The 13553-nt window shown below is 48.3% G+C and overlaps 1 pseudogene; it reads left to right on the forward strand.

The window, feature by feature from the left end:
- Positions 1-4807: 4807 nt before the first annotated feature.
- LOC140901498 (ciliary microtubule inner protein 2B pseudogene) lies at positions 4808-9234 on the forward strand (annotated as a pseudogene).
- The last annotated feature ends 4319 nt before the right edge of the window (positions 9235-13553 follow it).

Raw genomic sequence — 13553 nt, forward strand, 5'->3', positions numbered from 1 at the left:
TAAAAACTTCTAAGGAAGGAGATTCCACCACCTCCCTAGGCAACGCATTCCAGTGTTTCACCACCCTCCTAGTGAAAAAGTTTTTCCTAATATCCAACCTAAACCTCCCCCACTGCAACTTGAGACCATTACTCCTCGTTCTGTCATCTGCTACCACTGAGAACAGTCTAGAGCCATCCTCTTTGGAACCCCCTTCCAGGTAGATAAAAGCAGCTATCAAATCCCCCCTCATTCTTCTTTTCCATAGACTAAACATCCCCAGTTCCCTCAGCCTCTCCTCATAAGTCATGTGTTCCAGACCCCTAATCATTTTTGTTGCCCTTCGCTGGACTCTTTCCAATTTATCCACATCCTTCTTGTAGTGTGGGGCCCAAAACTGGACACAGTACTCCAGATGAGGCCTCACCAATGTCAAATAGAGGGGGACGATCACGTCCCTCAATCTGCTGGCTATGCCCCTACTTATACATCCCAAAATGACATTGGCCTTCTTGGCAACAAGGGCACACTGCTGACTCATATCCAGCTTCTCGTCCACTGTCACCCCTAGGTCCTTTTCCGCAGAACTGCTGCCTAGCCATTCGGTCCCTAGTCTGTAGCTGTGCATTGGGTTCTTCTGTCCTAAGTGCAGGACCCTGTACTTATCCTTATTGAACCTCATCAGATTTCTTTTGGCCCAATCCTCCAATTTGTCCAGGTCCCTCTGTCCCACTTCCCCATGGCCTCCTCCCAACAACTTCTTTATCCTCACCATAGGACCTTCCTCCTGGTGTCTGATAATACTTGTACTCCTCAGTCCTCCAACAGTCCGCGTTCTCACTCTCAGCTCCTAGTGCCTCTTGCTCCCAGCTCCTCACACGCGCCACAAACTGAAGTGAGCTCCTTTTTAAACCCAGGCGCCCTGATTAGCCTGCCTTAATTGATTCTAGCAGCTTCTTGATTAGAACACCTGCAGCCAATCAGCCTGTCTGTCTTAGAATCATAGAATCATAGAATATCAGGGTTGGAAGGGACCCCAGAAGGTCATCTAGTCCAACCCCCTACTCAAAGCAGGACCAATTCCCAGTTAAATAATCCCAGCCAGGGCTTTGTCAAGCCTGACCTTAAAAACCTCTAAGGAAGGAGATTCTACCACCTCCCTAGGTAACGCATTCCAGTGTTTCACCACCCTCTTAGTGAAAAAGTTTTTCCTAATATCCAATCTAAACCTCCCCCACTGCAACTTGAGACCATTACTCCTCGTTCTGTCATCTGCTACCATTGAGAACAGTCTAGAGCCATCCTCTTTGGAACCCCCTTTCAGGTAGTTGAAAGCAGCTATCAAATCCCCCCTCATTCTTCTCTTCTGCAGGCTAAACAATCCCAGCTCCCTCAGCCTCTCCTCATAACTCATGTGTTCCAGTCCCCTAATCATTTTTGTTGCCCTTCGCTGGACTCTCTCCAATTTATCCACATCCTTCTTGAAGTGTGGGGCCCAAAACTGGACACAGTACTCCAGATGAGGCCTCACCAATGTCGAATAGAGGGGAACGATCACGTCCCTCGATCTGCTCGCTATGCCCCTACTTATACATCCCAAAATGCAATTGGCCTTCTTGGCAACAAGGGCACACTGCTGACTCATATCCAGCTTCTCGTCCACTGTCACCCCTAGGTCCTTTTCCGCAGAACTGCTGCCTAGCCATTCGGTCCCTAGTCTGTAGCTGTGCATTGGGTTCTTCCGTCCTAAGTGCAGGACCCTGCACTTATCCTTATTGAACCTCATCAGATTTCTTTTGGCCCAATCCTCCAATTGGTCTAGGTCCTTCTGTATCCTATCCCTCCCCTCCAGCGTATCTACCACTCCTCCCAGTTTAGTATCATCCGCAAATTTGCTGAGAGTGCAATCCACACCATCCTCCAGATCATTTATGAAGATATTGAATAAAACCGGCCCCAGGACCGACCCTTGGGGCACTCCACTTGATACCGGCTGCCAACTAGACATGGAGCCATTGATCACTACCCGTTGAGCCCGACAATCTAGCCAGCTTTCTACCCACCTTATAGTGCATTCATCCAGCCCATACTTCCTTAACTTGCTGACAAGAATACTATGGGAGACCGTGTCAAAAGCTTTGCTAAAGTCAAGAAACAATACATCCACTGCTTTCCCTTCATCCACAGAACCAGTAATCTCATCATAAAAGGCGATTAGATTAGTCAGGCATGACCTTCCCTTGGTGAATCCATGCTGGCTGTTCCTGATCACTTTCCTCTCATGCAAGTGCTTCAGGATTGATTCTTTGAGGACCTGCTCCATGATTTTTCCAGGGACTGAGGTGAGGCTGACTGGCCTGTAGTTCCCAGGATCCTCCTTCTTCCCTTTTTTAAAGATTGGCACTACATTAGCCTTTTTCCAGTCATCCGGGACTTCCCCGGTTCGCCACGAGTTTTCAAAGATAATGGCCAGTGGCTCTGCAATCACAGCCGCCAATTCCTTCAGCACTCTCTGATGCAACTCGTCCGGCCCCATGGACTTGTGCACGTCCAGCTTTTCTAAATAGTCCCTAACCGCCTCTATCTCCACAGAGGGCTGGCCATCTCTTCCGCATTTTGTGATGCCCAGCGCAGCAGTCTGGGAGCTGACCTTGTTAGTGAAAACAGAGGCAAAAAAAGCATTGAGTACATTAGCTTTTTCCACATCCTCTGTCACTAGGTTGCCTCCCTCATTCAGTAAGGGGCCCACACATTCCTTGGCTTTCTTCTTGTTGCCAACATACCTGAAGAAACCCTTCTTGTTACTCTTGACATCTCTGGCTAGCTGCAGCTCCAGGTGCGATTTGGCCCTCCTGATAACATTCCTACATGCCCGAGCAATATTTTTATACTCTTCCCTGGTCATATGTCCAACCTTCCACTTCTTGTAAGCTTCTTTTTTATGTTTAAGATCCGCTAGGATTTCACCATTAAGCCAAGCTGGTCGCCTGCCATATTTACTATTCTTTCGACTCATCGGGATGGTTTGTCCCAAACCATGGGTTTGTCTTAATTGTCTCCAGAAGGTTCCCAATTGTTCTGGAACCTTCTCTTTTACCTTACCCAGGGGAAAGGGACCTACTTAACCTGGGGCTAATATATCTGCCTTCTATCACTCTCTTGTAGCCATCTGGCCTGACCCTGTCACATCAGAAACTAGATTTTTGATTCAAAAATTCTGTTAAGTTTTTCATTATTTGCTGTGGGGCAGGGCACTTTTCAACCTTCCTTGGAAATCATTTGAGAAACTCTGTTTGCCTTCTCTGAACAGCCCAGAGCTGCACTGCCCCCAGACTAGCCTGTGTGCAGGGACCAGAGTGACCCGCCCTGGCCAGAACCCAGACTGCTCTTGGCTTCATCACAGCATATCAAAGAGCAGGAACCAGTTGCCCTTAAGCTTCTGCCTGTTATCCAGACCTCTGTGAAGCGTCCATAGCCACGTGGGAAGTGGATGCATTGTAAATGGGTGGCCAGCGGGCAGATCTCCCCTTCAGGGGCACTAGAGGTTCAATGTGCCAAAAGTTCACTCCCATCGCTCCTCTACATAGATATGCTCAGATCTGGCACCGGATCTCCTGCTCTGAACCTCATGTGCCAAGATGAGAGAGGGTTGTCATGGTGTTGGATAGATGCTGGCAGCAGAACCTTGGATCCTTTTCTATTAGCTGCCTTTTCCTCCAATACATGTTCTCTTTCCTCTATGAACACTAAGTCTGCCAGGTTACTTGGCCACTGTGATTTATTGCTCAATGTTATGGGAGCCTGCTTAGTTTTCAACCTACTCTATGATGCAGTGTGTGTGTGGGAGAGATTTTATTGTAACAGCCTCAGAGATGCTGCTGAAGGGGATCAGCTGAGCAAGGACTTTGGGAGTGGAAGCCACTTTTGGTGGATCCAGGCGCATTCAGTTCCCCATCATCTCTGGCAACATCATGATTCTTGCTGCCAGGGAGAATCGAGCTGGATTCAGTTCCGCTTAGTGAGTTGGCAGAGTTACCAGCTAAAGGTCAATGCCAGTGTCTTCACTGCAGTGGATGCTTGAGGCAGCAGAGAGAGCTCAGCTTGGCAATACCAGACAGAAGCTAGAAACTGAGCTAGGGATGAGCTGAGGCGGGGGAATAAAACCAGTTCAGGAAACTCATCTTTACAGTCACTGGTCTAATCACTAACACACCGTAACAGGCAGCCGCCACCTGAGTGCCTCCTCAAGGCCAGGGCAGCTAACCAGTATCCTGCCTCAGTTTCCCTTCTTTAGAGCTCCACCCATCCAAAGTCCTTAGAACATTTACCTTCAGGGTCTAGTTTATTTACATACAATTCAAAACACTCAGTGCTTGTGCTCCCCCCAGGACAGGATCCTCCCATGCCCCTGGGCCACTCCCAGCCCTACCTGGCTGGAGTCTTTTGGTCCCTGTGTCTCAAACTCGCCTGCAACCTCCTGCTCTCTACAGAGCGTTCTTCTTTCCTGCAGCTTCACTATAGCACAGCTTCCTCTCAGCCATGCTGGCTGTTCCTACAGGGCAGCTGCCCTCTCTCAGGCCCTATTGAGAGGCTGTTCATGAGGCACAGATGAGCTGGACCAGTTTCCTATTAAAGGGCCCAGTCCATTCTGTGACACCCTTTGATGGAAGATAGAGATTTTAAAGCCAGCAAACAGAAGTGGCTAGGGCTGGGAGCATATGCAATAAGCAGAGCCTAGCCTACCTCCAGCCGGGATAAGCTTCAGATGAAGCAGTGTAGACAGAGAAGGAGGCAGACAGCCAGAACAAGGGAGTGGCGATATTCAGATATGGAGGATGCGGTCTTCTTCTTCTTCTATGTCAAGAGTAGCAGAGTGTATCGCTATGATGCTGCCTTCGGATTTGCAAATTTGGGCATTGAGTTGTTATAGGTTCCATGGTCTGTTCTGGGTGGCCACAGCCGCACTCTGGAGAATTTTTAATTTTCCATTTGTGCATCAAGGATCCGCGCCTGCCATGGTTTGAGCGGATGCAGTTTAGGCTTTCCCATAAGCTTCGTGGAAGATCAAAGCCAAGCACATCCCTCAGCCCTCGCGGCTTCCCGCAGCCCCCATTGACCTGGAACAGTGAACCGCGGCCAGTGGGAGCTGCGATTGACCAAAACTGTGGATGCTGCAGGTAAACAAACCGTCCCTGCCCTCCAGTGGATTTCCCTGATGGGTTGCGTGCCAAAAGTTGCCGATCCCTGATCTAGACTAGATGAGAGCCTGGTAAATGGGACAATTTAAAGGTATTTCAGATATCTCATTATGCTGCTTATTCCGCAAATGCTGTATTTTATTGCAAAATTATTCCAGCCCCAGCAGATTCCAGATCCTGTTATAATAAAAAATAAAATAAAATAATGGGCATATTAGATGGTCTCGCTCCCCTGGAGTCTGCCAGATTAGTGCTTGCCTGGGGGGCCCCCACACAGACTGTTTTATACTGAGATGACCCAAAGACATACAAAAAGACACGATCACGATAAATCACATAACCCTTTTCTCTCAGTTCCTCACCTAGCTTACTATTAGATTAAAAGAGCCAAGAGTTCTCAGACATTCTGGTTTACTTTCCACCATTTTTGCTGTTTCCTTTTTTGCACCTTGCTTCCTGCAGACTAGACCAATCAGTTTCACTTTGTTTCTAAAAGTTTTTAGTTTCTCTGATGCTACCAGAGATTCTTGAATCCCACTCTAGGGGTAAACTATTGTTACCAACTAGTGCAGGGGTGGGCAAACTACAGCCCGGGGGCCACACCTTCCGATGTTTTAATCTGGCTTTCGAGCTCCTGCTGTGGCTTTGCATGGCCCTCAGAAACAGCGGCATGTCCCCTGTCTGGCTCCTACACATGGGGCAGCCAGGGAGTTCCGTACGCTGCCGCCACCCTAAGCGCCACTCCCACAGCTCCCATTGGCTAGGAACTGTGGCCAATGGGAGCTGCAGGGGCGGTGCCTGCAGACCAAGCAGCGTGCAGAGACGCCTGGCCGCACCTCCACGTAGGAGCCAGAGTGGGGACATGCTACTGCTTCCAGGAGCTGCTTGAGGTAAGCACCACCCAGAGCCTGCACCCCTGACCCCCTCCCACGCCCCAACCCCAGCCCTGATCCCCCTCCCCTCCTCGAACCCCTCGGTTCCAGCCCGGAGCACCCTCCTGCACCCCCAACCCCTCATCCCCAGCCCCACTCCAGAGCTTGCACCCACAGCTGGAGCCCTCACCCCCCACCCCAACCCCCTGCCCCAGCCCGGAGCACACTCCTGCACCCTGAACTCCCCATTTCTGGCCCCACCCCAGAGCCCTCACCCCCTCTTGCACCCCAGCCCCTAATGTCATGAGCATTCATGGCCCGCCCTACAATTTCCATACCCAGATGTGGCCCTTGGGCCAAAAAGTTTGCCCACCCCTGAACTAGTGGAATTACTCCTTTAGCTCACGGAGGTGAGAAGTTGGTGCTTCCCGCCCATAGGGGTAATGTAAAGGGAAATGGCTCTCTCCTCTGATGATCTAATCTACCTCTTTGTGTGTCTGATCCAGCTCCTAGTGAAGACAGTGGTAAAAGTCCCATTGGTTTCAGGAGAGCAGGATTGGGCTCTAAGTGCTTGAAATCTTTAAATGAACACAGGATGTGATTCAAAGCCTCATCTAAAACATGGCATCACTCGTCGCAGAGCGCTCCTAAAGCAATGCCTGGGCATTGGTTCATCGCTGACTCAAAAGTAGATCTCGTGATCTCCAGTTTGGGAGACATTTGGGTTTTTTTTGGAATCTGGGTTCACTCTGGAACAGAATGAAACCAAATTTGCCAACATTTCTTTGCAAATTAAAAAAATTCATTTCAGAAATACCGAAACAGGGTGTTTCTAAAATGAAATGAGACACTGACGTTGTTGTTGATTACAGAACTGCTATTGAATAAATACTAGCCATGAAAATGAGAAGACAGTCAGTTTCACCGAGCAGCTGCCTGCGCTCCCAGGGTCTGTGGCTTCAGGGCAGCCCTGCCGTACAGACTATCCCTGGGCCAGAGACCCCAGGGCTTCTGGACTCCCAGCCTACCTGGCTCTCTGGGCTGCCCAACTCCTGAGCTGGTGTAACCTTTGGGTGGGCTAGAGTTCACTTCATTGCCCATCTCCAGTGCCTTAAAAAGAACACCCAACTCCCACAGAAAGTAGCTGGAGACCCAGAGTTCAGTCTCTAAGGATTTTCAGCAAGGATTGCACCAGGTCAACCTCCCCACATTCAAGTCCCAACAGGAACTAAAGAAATAAATTTAATTAAATAACTTTATTATTTGTTTCTTTACCATAAGATTTTATAATCTAATGTTTACAGCATGACATGGCTATTTTATAATCCACAGACATTACCTTCACAGGTTTCAGAGTCCCAGCCGTGTTCGTCTGTATCCGTAAAAAGAAAAGGAGGACTTGTGGCACCTTAGAGACTAACCAATTTATTTGAGCATGAGCTTTCGTGAGCTACAGCTCACTTCATCGGATGCATTCAGTATTTTCCACTGAATGCATCCGATGAAGTGAGCTGTAGCTCACGAAAGCTTATGCTCAAATAAATATTAGTCATTACCTTCACAGTTTTACATAAACACAAATTAAAATGAAAATCTGAACAGTTCAATCCCCACAGAAATAGTGAGAAGAAACAAAGTTCCGAAAAGCTTAGGTTTTGATTACCTAAGTCTCCATTAGAGTCTTTGATCACCAAATCTAGACAGTCTGCTGAGTCTAAAAGAACATCTTCCCTCCACTTGCTTGTAGGAATCTTCAGTTAGATCCATGCTCTTCCTCTGCCGAAATCACTGCTAGCCAGTCGGCTGACTGATTAACCAACCACTCAGTTACCTGTCTAGAGTTAAAGAAAACTCTGTTACAAGAAAATACACAACTGAGAATAGCAAACTAGAAATGACTCCTTCCCCATTACTGCATTGAAAGAAAAGTTGGCAACTCAGACGAGTTGAGAGAATGTAACTAGAACAGTTTGGCTAAAATCAAAACATTCAAAACATACAATTAAAATAGAAGTTATTTTCCCTCCCAATTTCCCCTGGCTATAATTAGCATTTCCCAGGCTTCCCTGTTCGAGGGTTCACAATATCACTAACAGGTTTCAGAGTAACAGCCGTGTTAGTCTGTATTCGCAAAAAGAAAAGGAGGACTTGTGGCACCTTAGAGGCTAACCAATTTATTTGAGCATAAGCTTTCGTGAGCTACAGCCGATGAAGTGAGCTGTAGCTCACGAAAGCTTATGCTCAAATAAATTGGTTAGTCTCTAAGGTGCCACAAGTCCTCCTTTTCTTTTTGTGAATATCACTAACCTGCTGCAAAATCCTTCCGAGGCAGGGACAGCAGCCTGCTTCCTGCTCCTGGGCTCAGCTTCTCCCAACTCACCCAGGGCACCTGGCCTTCTGCAAAGCAGCTGCCCTGCCTGCTCGCCCTCCTGGAGTCTGACCCCAGCAACAGGGAACCTATGGGAGCAGACCCAAAACTACCACCCCCAAGTCCAGAAGCTTCAGGATGTGGAGTGCTTAATCTGCCTCGCAACAGCATCCACGGCCGCCGCCTTCGCCCCCAAGCTCAGCCGGAGCCTGGTGAGTCCGGACCCGCACCACGGCCCCGGGATTCATTCCCAGGGCCCAGAACCTCTTCGCCAAGACCTACCCCGAGATCTGCAAGGAGTGACTTTGCCAGGCAGCAGCTGAGAGCCGCAGGCAAGGAGCAGGAGCTGCAGAACGCAGGGTGGCTGCCCCAGGGCACCAAGGGCAAACTCCTCACCACCAAGTACAGGACTCCGGTCCCGGCAGGCCTGGCAGCAGCTGCCCCGTATGTATCGCCCTTCGCCTTCCAACCGCAGGGCTCCCCCTACTCCATGGAGGACAACAACCCCCACAAGTGCTTCATCTCGGGTTTCACCGGCTTTGTGCCCCGTGCCCGCTTCCTGATTGGGGCAGGCTACCCGCTGACTCCCCACCACGCCCTGGTGGAGTTTGGCCAGAACAGAGGGAGCCAGCCTGAGGTCGGGAAAGGCAGCACGGTCCTTCCTCCGCTGCTGAAGTCGTACTCCACAGACATGGGGCCGCTGCCCCACTACGCAGGCTACGTCCCAGGCTACAAGTTCCAGTTTGGCCACACCTATGGGCAGCTTACCCACAACGCCCTGGGGCTGAGCACCATGGAGAAGCAGATGGCTGACTAGCAGCCTGGGCTGGACCGGTTCCTTCCCAGAGCTGTTTGGAGCCTGCCCCGCGGTGTGCACGAGCAATAAAGAGAAGGAGCCACAAAAAACAACAACAACAACAAAAACCAGTGACCAGACACAACTCACTCCTACCTGCCCCCAATGGGTCTCTTCAAGAGATATCTCCCTATTAGGCACATGAGTAACACTGGCAGAGAGTCTGGAAGCCCTGGGTTCCCTGGCGGTTGGTGGGACTGCCTTGGGGCCACAGACCCTGGGAGCCAGGCTCCCAGCTCCATGGAAAGGAATTGGAAGCTCTGAGCCCCTGCTTGAGCCAGGGCACTCAGGGTTTCTTGGCTGCCACTCCACAGCGGGGAGCCTGGCTGAGCTAGGAGCCTAGCCAGCTTGGAGAGCCCTAGCTCCAACCGAGCTCTGGGGGCTGGCAAGCTCCCTGCTGCAGATCAGGGAATGTAACAGCTGTGAGAACTCCTCCTCCAGCCAGGCTCTCCGCTGTGGGGCTGTCCACCCTGCAACACCAGCAGTTTTCCATGGAAACCTGCCTATGTTTTGTTGAATCTGCAACACTTTGAATAAAACATTTTGCTCCAGCAAATTGGCATTTTCCAACTAAACTAAGTTTCCCACTCACCGTACTTGGAAGCCCTGTCAATCCTAGACACATTAATTACTAGTGTTACAGCAATTGCTATCAATGGGTCAGCTGCACGGGCAGCAGCAACAGCATGAGCACTAGAGCAGACAGGCTGTCTTAACCACTGTGTCTGGAAAACCATCTCTGAGCGATTTTCCATGACCTGGTGGTAATAACTCCTTTGAGCCCTGCCTGCGTTCGTGCCTTAGTACCTGTTGCTGCTGGACCATTCGTCATAGTGTAGAAACACCGAGGTGGATGTCACGTTCACGAGGGGTGTTCTGGTGCAGTTTATTCCTGGCCTGCTCCTCACAGGAGTCTCAAATCTCTTCACAGTTGCACAGAAATGATGGACTGAGAAGTAGCTTGTGTATCGGTTGGGAGTTCTTACTGTGCGAAGCAGCTGCCAGGATGCGAGGTTCTAACGTAACACAGCAAGGCAATATGGACTAGTGTGGAGAAAGCGCTACATCGGCGACCGTTCCGACGAGGGTCCTTTGACTCAACCGTTGATGGATACTCCGGAACCCCACCCCGAAACCCGACTATTTGTGAGGAAGACCGACGAGCGTGAAGGCCTCTCGTTGTCCGCCCCTATGGAGGAAGGCGACCACGGCTCGGGGGAGTCACCGGTGGACAAGGTGAATGGAAAAGACGTCGCTCAGATAAATGAAAGATTAAGAAGGGACGGTCGAGGATGGGGTGTAGTGGGGTTAGGAACCGACTCGGGGTTGCGTAAATCTAAAAACAAGCAGTGGGGGGGCTTACACTGTTTATTTTCTGAAAAATTTCTCAACAGCTCGACAATGCCTTTCTAGAGGCCTTTGAGACTTTACACATAAGGAGCCCTGTGGGAGTAAATATGTCATGCATCAGCTGTTTTTGCTCATGTCTGAGACACAGATCTCAAGAGGAAAATCCAGAAAAGGACAAAATGGAAGAATGAACCAGCTCAGACTCCCTAATGGTAGGGGTCATGGCATCAATTTTCACAGGCGGCTGTAAAAGGTCGTGTTAAACCAGGCGAGTAATAAAATTTGTCAGTATGAATGTGTCCCCTCCATACTCGTGTTCGTAAAAGACGGTACCAGTAACAGTCATGTCTACGCAGATGGTTCTGTTAAAGAAAATATATTACACTCCTGGGGAAGTTGGGAGTTTCAGCGGGGTGAACCCTCTTTTTCAAGTGGCCAAAAAGCATAGTAAAACTTTAAACAGAAGACAGGTAATAGCTTGGCCTTCAGACCAGGATGCTTACACTTTACCATCTTTCTCACCCACACCTATGTATTTACTTAAAACACAAAACCTCATAAAATAACCAAACCAATATGCAAAATATATTTACTGGGCTTCATCCATCCACCAGCCGTTGATGCTGGTCAGTTTTCCTTTTCAGTTGTCTCTTTCCCTTTTCTTTTGAGTTTGTTTACCCTCTGGTGTAAGGATCTCTCCTGCCATACTGTGAAGCAGACAACATTATTATTATGAAACGGTCTTGTAAACTTAAGGAAATGAAATACTCATTAGGGTGTTTTTCTATTTAAAAAGTCATAGCTTTAAAACAAAATAATCCATTTTAAGCTGTACAACAAACAGAGGTTTTGAGTTTATTTCTAACACTTTAAAAAAAACACCACCACGAACATTTTTAAAAACACATCTCATTTTGAAGAATAAAACCAAACTGCTTTAAAATCAACTTTTAAAATCCCTTTTAAAAACACATTTTGCACAGAAACTCCCTGTTAGTTTGAAACTCACCAAACCAAGCTTTTGACACGGTCTCCCACAGTATTCTTGTCAGCAAGTTAAGGAAGTACTGGCTGGATGAATGCACTATAAGGTGGGTAGAAAGCTGGCTAGATTGTCGGGCTCAACGGGTAGTGATCAATGGCTCCATATCTAGTTGGCAGCCGGTATCAAGTGGAGTACCCCAAGGGTCGGTCCTGGGGCCAGTTTTGTTCTTTTTGTTCGTTTTTGTTCTTTTTGTTCAGTTTTGTTCGTTTTTGTTCTTTTTGTTCAGTTTTGTTCGTTTTTGTTCACAGTTTTGCACTTGTGGGGGTTGTTGTCCTCCATGGAGTAGGGGGAGCCCTGCGGTTGGAAGGCGAAGGGCGATACATACGGGGCAGCTGCTGCCAGGCCTGCCGGGACCGGAGTCCTGTACTTGGTGATGAGGAGTTTGCCCTTGGTGCCCTGGGGCAGCCACCCTGCGTTCTGCAGCTCCTGCTCCTTGCCTGCGGCTCTCAGCTGCTGCCTGGCAAAGTCACTCCTTGCAGATCTCGGGGTAGGTCTTGGCGAAGAGGTTCTGGGCCCTGGGAATGAATCCCGGGGCCGTGGTGCGGGTCCGGACTCACCAGGCTCCGGCTGAGCTTGGGGGCGAAGGCGGCGGCCGTGGATGCTGTTGCGAGGCAGATTAAGCACTCCACATCCTGAAGCTTCTGGACTTGGGGGTGGTAGTTTTGGGTCTGCTCCCATAGGTTCCCATAGGATTTGATAGCTGCTTTCAAGTACCTGAAAGGGGTTTCCAAAGAGGATGGCTCTAGACTGTTCTCAATGGTAGCAGATGACAGAACGAGGAGTAATGGTCTCAAGTTGCAGTGGGGGAGGTTTAGATTGGATATTAGGAAAAACTTTTTCACTAAGAGGGTGGTGAAACACTGGAATGCGTTACCTAGGGAGGTGGTAGAATCTCCTTCCTTAGAGGTTTTTAAGGTCAGGCTTGACAAAGCCCTGGCTGGGATGATTTAACTGGGAATTGGTCCTGCTTTGAGCAGGGGGTTGGACTAGATGACCTTCTGGGGTCCCTTCCAACCCTGATATTCTGTGATTCTAATACTTTGCAGCCATATACTTTTTTTAAAAAAACACACCTATGTTACACACACACACACCAGCAGTTTAAAACACCAAACCAACAGTTTGCAACAAAATATTTTTAAACACCCACATTTATCTCTAGCTTAGGCCCCTGAGTTGCTAACAATTTAAACATTAAAGCCAACTCTTTTAAGAAGACAAACAACCCCATTTAAAAAAACAAACAAAAAACCTCTCATTTTTTGCATAATAAAAACCAAACTGCTTTGAAAAACCAACTTTTAAAAACCATTTTGCACAGAAACCCCTGTTAGTTTGAAACACACCATACCATCAGTTTGCAGCCATAAAACCCCAGCAGTTTAAAACCAACGGCTTGCAACAAAATACTTTTCAATACACTCACATGCATTTAAAAGCCAATTGCAGAAAGTTACCTTCTACCACAGGATAAAGGGTTGCTGGCACATAGTTGTTCTGTTCCCCCCCATGTATGTTTGGGCCTTTGGGTTAAAGAACAAGCAAACATTTTAGTTACTATTACCCCAAATACATATGCAACCTGTGTAATACCAGAAGGTTTTTTTTGTTTTGTTTTTTGGTAATTTAACAGTATTAAGCATAACTATAATTCAAAATGTTTTTCACCTTGGCCTGATGGTGAAATGCAGCTTAAAGTTACAGGTTCCATGCTAAACAGATCACACTGCAATAACGATAGGTACCATTATTTAATAAGGACAGCATGGCCAAAGAGTGACATTATATAATATATATTTTCAGAGTTAAAAACAGGGAGCATACCTCTTCTTGCAGTCCAGCAGCAATTCAATTCATGATAGTTTCTGTTGAAAGAGGATAGTCT

This window comes from Lepidochelys kempii, chromosome 21, assembly GCF_965140285.1.
Source record: "Lepidochelys kempii isolate rLepKem1 chromosome 21, rLepKem1.hap1, whole genome shotgun sequence".
Classification (NCBI taxonomy): Eukaryota; Metazoa; Chordata; order Testudines; family Cheloniidae; genus Lepidochelys; species Lepidochelys kempii.